The sequence below is a fragment of the Monodelphis domestica genome, chromosome 8 (assembly GCF_027887165.1).
Source record: "Monodelphis domestica isolate mMonDom1 chromosome 8, mMonDom1.pri, whole genome shotgun sequence".
In the NCBI taxonomy this organism is placed as follows: domain Eukaryota; kingdom Metazoa; phylum Chordata; class Mammalia; order Didelphimorphia; family Didelphidae; genus Monodelphis; species Monodelphis domestica.
The window spans coordinates 106925118-106932534 of NC_077234.1; positions in this window are offsets into that span (position 1 = coordinate 106925118).

A 7417-nucleotide genomic window follows, 5' to 3' on the forward strand; every position below is an offset into this window, starting at 1 on the left:
GCCTGTAAGAGAGAAACAAAATAATGGATTTCTAATGCACATTGAGTTGATAATAAATGTCTACTTACACTTCAGCAAAGCTTTCATTGTAACTAACATACTTAGCTTATACAAAACTACTGTAAAATGTGACTATTTGGATGACATTATTTCTATGTTCTCTTCAACTTTCAATACATAGTTTTGTGGTTTTACACTTAAAATTATCTTTCAAGAACTTATTAGGTCTACATTCTGTCAGCAGTGCTAGTCATCTGCTTTAGCTCTGTATCCCTGGAAATCTGATAGGCAGGTCAACCTTATTTTGAGTCAAGTAAATGATAAAAGTATCAAAGAGAACAGAGCAAAAAACAGACTCCTGGAGTGTTTTATCAGTGATTCATCCTCTACCCACAACCCCACCATTAGTAACTACTCAAAGGGCACAGTATTCAGTCAATAAACTAGTTATCAATACACCCAAGTGTATTATAACCTAGACCATAGGTGGCAAACATATAGCCCATGGGCCAAATGTGGCCCCCCAAATTCCCAAATGTGGCCTAAACCAGGATGAAATGTAATTTGAAAAGAAGGAAATACTGTAAAATATACATAGGTTAGTAAATAAACATGTAATCTTTGAAGTCAACATGGGGTCAGAAGAATCCTTTTGTTAACCTCATTTATATTTGAATTTGATACCACTGATTTAAATCATTATTTCAATTTTGTCTATAAGGATAATATTAGAGACATTGTAAAAATATTTTTTCATAATTCCTGACACAATAGAATAATGATAATGGTGCTGATTATATTATATATTTACATAATGTTTTAATGTTCACAATATGCTTTTTTGTAACCACTTTGTGAAACAGGTTATACAAGTACTATTCCCATATTATAGATGAAGTACCTGAGGCTTAAAGATAGATTATAATGATGATTGATTCAAATGAGAATAAATTTAATAGAAATATATCCTACATTTTATGTGAAAAAATGAACCTTATGAATTTATGATAGAAGAAGCAGTGGTGAAGAACTATTCTCTTTTCTGGCTCCCACCTTTGGAACGTATATATTAACAAAGCCAGATCTATCAATGTTTGTTTGTTTTTTTTTCCTTTTCACAAAACTCTGGTTAAATCCTTTGTCTCCATTCCTGATGAGAATAATATCAGTGAATGTGTGGTGGTAGCAGGAAAGGAAGGAATGAAAGTGCCCACAAGTCCACCATTGTCCCATATATAAAATGATTCTCTGATTCCTTTTAACTGAAGGCAGAGGAGAGAGAAGGAAAAAGTTCATTAGTGATAATACCTTCCCATAAATATCCTATCTGAAACAGTAGACCACTCTCTCTCTCTCTCTCTCTCTCTCTCTCTCTCTCTCTCTCTCTCTCTCTCTCTCTCTCTCTCTCTCTCTCTCTCTCTCTCTCTATCTCTTTCTCTCAATTTCTTTCTCTCTTTCCCCTTTAACCGCTTAATTTCTTCCTCTATAACTTTCCCTCTTTTTTCACTCACAAATTCACTAATTCATTATGTAGGGTCTGGCTATTGTCTCTGCTCCGTCTTTAGTTCTGAATACTAGGGATATGATATGATATCTGGCAAGAAAGGAATTATGGGTACATTCCTCTTTACATCCAAATATGGGCTTCTCATAATGATTTGATTTATAGCCTTCCTCTCCAGTTTGTTTCGAACTTAAATTGCTAATCTATATTCTTTTTCAATCACATTTTTATATTTCATCTTCCTTTATTAATGGATATTTAAAATGGAATAATGTAATTTATTCACCTTCCAATGTCTTTACATTCCTTTAAGTCTTCCTCCCCATCAACCTCCCCATTTATACTTTATTCTATATTGTGCAGTGGGCTGCAATTATTTAATTGTGTGTTTCATTTTTGGAAAAAAGAATGTCTGAAAGACACCATAAAAAATAAGCTTGCATTATATTTAAATGGTAAGCTTGGCATCTTCTCCTAGTCTATTCACAGTAGTTAACAGGTGTGAATTGCTTTTTCACTAGCATAAATTTCCTGCTGTGCAGCCCTTTGTTCACTTCCTGCTGCTTCCCTATTCTATTATGACTACAAAAATACCTGATTTTACCTTAATGTAATTTTAAATGTTTTACTGCTTTGAACAATGTTTATTTCTAAGGCCTTGCCTCCTAAAGAAGTAAATACAACGAAACAAGCAAATATCTGGCACCCATTGACTTCACATAAACTATGGACTTAGAAATTCTGTGGTGTGGTATATTGCATTTTATTTCAACTCTTCTATTAATGTTGCTGACCTACCTAAATTGGGTTCAATCTTTTTTTCTAGGAAATTATTCATGGAATTTTTTTCTTATGGGATTCTATATAGAGGTCCTGCATAAAACCTTTTATTTAAAGTCCATAATTCAAAGCTTTCTCAGAAACAGCTTAATTTGTTTTTGTTTTACATATTTTACATACATACATATATATGTATGTATATATATATATATATATATATATATATTGTTTGCTATTACCCTTCTGCCAAATCTCCCAAAGGATATAAATCCTTGAGGGATAGTTCATTATTTGTCCTTAGTACAATCACTAAATATAACTTCTGTCTTACAACCATTCATCATTAAATGCTTCTTGAATGATTGAATGATAAATATTTTAATAATTATATATAAAACAAATACTTGAATGATAATTATTATTGATAGTAAATTCTAGATTTCATTTGTTTTCTTCCTCTCTCTTTCCCATGATGATCTCCTCCATTTTGAACATTTTAGTTATTATTTCCATACAGATATTTCCACGTTGGGACCTTTCTCCAGAGCTAGAGACTTAAGTTGCCTACTGAGCATCTTCTTGTGTTTATACAACTAATTGAACCTAACAGACAGCATCTCTCCCTGCCTTTGAGTGTCTTTGTTAGTTGTATCACCACTGATATGATTATATTTACTTATAACCTGAGATTCGCCTTCAACTCCTCCATTTTTTCCCAGACACTACAAAATATCTCTTTATTTTCTCATAACCAAGCCCCTCATCCTTTTCAGGTTTTCAAATTTTCATATTTACATAATTCTTATAGCTTTGAATCAGTATGGATTTCCCTCTTCAATTTCTCCCTACTTCAAATCCATCCTATAGATTTGATTAATCTTGGGAATTTACAGGTTTAATATTATCACCCAACTGCCTCTAAAATTGTAAGAACTCTCTATTACCTTACAAATTCAGATTTCTTAGCCTGGAATCCAAATCCCTGCTAGCACCTCTCTTTCCATCTTTATGCCACAGCATTCCCCCTTATGTATTTTATATTCTAGCTAGCTTTGATTTAATGTTATTTTATACACCCCAAATTTTCCCAACTGCATTTCTTTGTTCCAATGGATTATTATGTTTGCTTGTTACTGTCCATATGCCCTTTGTAAAGTTACTTAAGCTCTCAAGGCCTTAGTTTCCTCCTTTGCAAAAGGAGAGCAGTCAAATCAAATTCTATGAAAGCCTCCTCCTGCCAACTTCCAGGGAAGAAGCTATGGAATATTAGAAAAAGCACAGATTTCAGGAAGAAAATCCTTGGATTTAATATAATTATTTATGAAACAATTTGAAAAACAACCCCATCTTTCTGTTCCTGTTTCCTTTTCCATAAAATTAGGATAACAACCCTTATATTACCTATTGGACAATATTGTTGATAATACCAAATAAAAAATTAATTATTTCTGGCAGATATTGTATGTCTACTACTTGACATTCTTTTCTACCTAGTCTTGAAAGTCTATTCAAATTTAATTAATCAGAACATTTATTAAGCACATACTAGGGAGCCAGGCACTGTACTTGATGATGGAGATATAAAACAGTGATATAAATATAGATATAAATTAATTAATTATAAATTATGAATATATATTTATGTATTATAAATATAAATTTATATAGATATAAAACTTTACAGGGAAACCTCATTCAAGCTACACATAGAGAATTATAGTTTCTGAACCAGCTGTGAGTCAGAGAAGAGACCAGGAGAAGAGACAAGGAAAGTAGAAAATTTTGATGCTGGAAGGAATCTTAGAAATCATTTATTCTAACTATATGCTTAACATGTACCTGAGTCATTACAGATTGTTCCCTGAAGGAATATTTCATCCTTGAAGATAAAAACAATAAAGCCAGTGAGATGTTAACCATTCTTCAGAAAACGTTTTTCAAACAGAACAAAGACTATCATCCTACTCTTTGCACCAAACTACATCCATACCAGAAATACTATGCTTTGATTCTCTATTTGCTTTACCTTGAAAAGGAAAAAAACAATATTTAACAGATTTGTAAAACATCTGGAAGAGTATAATTTGGATATTGTGAACAAGGGGATGACCAAGAGCAAAGAGAAAGTTGAAGTCTGAAGAAATGCTGAGAAAAGGAGCAAATGGAACTTTCACCAGACCTTGGGCGGATGGGATGGAATGCCATCCAGGCTCAAAAACAATTGGAGCCAAAGACTCAAAGTTCTTCTCATCTGGGACTTTGTGTGGAGCTGGTTGGAAGAAATATCAAGCTCAAAATCCCTTTGCTTGAACTTAATGAAGATCTCAATGCCCAACCAAAGCCAACCTTTGGGACTCTTTTTCCCTTAGGGGAACCTAGAGCATATTCCCTGAAGAGATTTCCTTCATCAAGTCCTCAAGAGTTATTTAGGAAAGAAAATATTAGGGATTTCCCCTTCCCTCTGCCATTCCCCTTCCTTTCATTCCCTCATTCTTTCAACAACCCTATACCAGAGTAAATTAGATACTTTTGAGTTATACCAGAAATTGATTCAGAATCTATGTAGTAGGAGGGAAATTTCAATCCATCAGTTAAGAAGGAAGCTGTGGGGAATATACTTACCCTTAAATCTGGACTGACTGACTCCATTAGTAACTGCTCAACTCAGTGAAAGAAAGAGGAAGTGTCACATAGAATTCAGTCCCCAAAGAGTTGTTCAGTTGTTCCTTCCCTTTCTAAGCCCCCCTCGCTATTACAATGTGTAACAAATTCCATGCCATACAAGATGTCCAAATAGAATCTACATGATTATTATGGTTTGGTGATAGGGAGGAGATAAATATTTCTGGTGGTGATTAGAGTAAGCCACTTTGGAGGTCTCCTTTTACTCAGGAATTCCATGGTTTTATGATTCTAAAATAATGATGGACTGGAAGAGCAAAGAGGTGCAAAAATCACCAGATATTATTACTAAGGAGAAAAAGTAACCAAGAAAATATCTCCAGGTACACATATTTCCTTCTATACCTATATGAAAAAATTATGGAAATGTGTGCATCAAGGAAATCCTTTATGGGATTATTTTTAGGAAACATAAAGGCTTTTGTAAATCATCTTGCATAGTACAACATTACTTTTAACCAATCGAGAAATGTAAAGAATAAAAAAACCTCATGGCATTTATTGTTAGCTAATTATTTAAAGAATTTGATTCTATAGAACAAAATGCCACCTTAAAGACTACCTACTAACAGGGTGACTCTAATGCTTCAATCAGAATTTTTGGTAAGAATAATCACATCAGTATGGTCACATATGTAATCAAGTATTTGAGCAAATATAGGGAAAATACACAAGATAATCTTACATTACTGATAGAGAACCATAGAAAAAATGATGCTTAGGATTTGCCTTTAATGCATGCTAGCTCTGTGATCATGGTAAATATATCTCATCTCTTAATACCCTAGTCGATTTTCTAAGAGTTAAAGTTACAGATAAGTTGCCTTCTGTGGTAACAATTCCCTACAGCTATAAAAACAAAACCTGGACAAAAGAGAGAAATGGTAGAAACAATTTCATGTAGTCTTTTATCTAGCACAGCATCTTATATATGAAAGATTTGTTATAGATCATGTGAATTAATGAATCAATGAACATAGGTTAATGTGGCTTAAGCTTCTTTATTGATATTAGGCTTTGAAAAAGAAGCAGGATTATATAGGTAATATGGAAAGCAGGTATTTGTTCAATGAATTCTTCTGTCCAGGGATTTATTCATAGATTGAGACTATTCCATCTAAAAACAAGGAAATCTTCTGAGCAGGTCTTTTCTGTATAAAGAAAAAAGAATGAGAAGTCTGACACTGAATAAATCCTATCTCACAAGTAAAATTCTCTAATAAAACTAAGAAGGCCAGAAATGTACCTTAAAAATAACAACTTGCCTCATATTATAGGAAATAGTAATTGTGTTTAGGCACATAAATCATTTTTGTTTGTTTGTTCTATAAAAGTAGCTTCTCATTAATTGAGAAGCAACCTGGCATGGTGGATCAAGCAGTTGGCTAGAGTCAAGCAAATCCATTGCACACCCTTTTTAACTATGTGACACTGTCAAGACATTTAAACTCTATGATCCTTGGTTTCTCCATTTGAAAATTAACAACATTGATTTCAATATTGTTTTGACAGTCAAATGATTTAATGCATGTATGTATGCAAAGAGCTTTGAAAACAAGCAGTAGATAAATGTGAACTATTTGTCTTTTTCCTTTTTCTTCCTTGTTTCCTGCCTTCCTTTCTTCCTTCCTTCCTTTTCCTTCATTCCTTCCTTCTACTCACTCTCCTCTTCTTCCCTTCTTTATTATTATTATTTTTATTTATTATATTATTATAAGTTCTTAATTAAGACTCTACAACTCCAGTTAGAAACTGAGGAATGAGCTTGCAAGGTGATTGCAACTTCAATTCTGGACACAGGAAATCACTTTTCATACTTCTTTAATCTCCATATTTTTCCTTTTTTTCCTCTATACAAATTCTACTCAAAAATTAGTCCCACCTCAGTTTGTATTTACCATAATTATAATAGCATAATTGGCATGCATTATCATTTTTCTGTATGTGCTCTGTCCAAGCTTCAGCTAAGGAGTTCCTGTGTTGCCCTGGAAACAGACCTTTGGCTTGCACAACTGTATATCTTCTAGCCATTGTATATTGATTTCTCTTGATTCAGAATTCTTATGGCTTCTTTGGGTCAAGTTGTAGAGCTATTGCCATTCTACACTGGTGTAGGAAGTTTCTTACATATATGTTAAAAAATAGATCTGGAGCTTCCATATTATCAGATGATATAATATTTGTAAATCATTTAGCACAGTATCTTCTACATAATAGCTACTATATAAATGTTTATTCTCTTCTCTTTTCTTCTTCTTCCTCCAAAAATCCTAGAAAGAATAAGCTGAATATGATATTTTAAAATAAATCTGCAGAATTTATTCCAGAGGCTGCAGGAGGATTGTCTTCTGTCCATCTTGACAGTCAGAACAAGCCTTTATCAGGTCACTCTCACCAATTTATAACCAATTTAAACTACTATTTGGGTAAACCAACCAAGCATTTATTAAA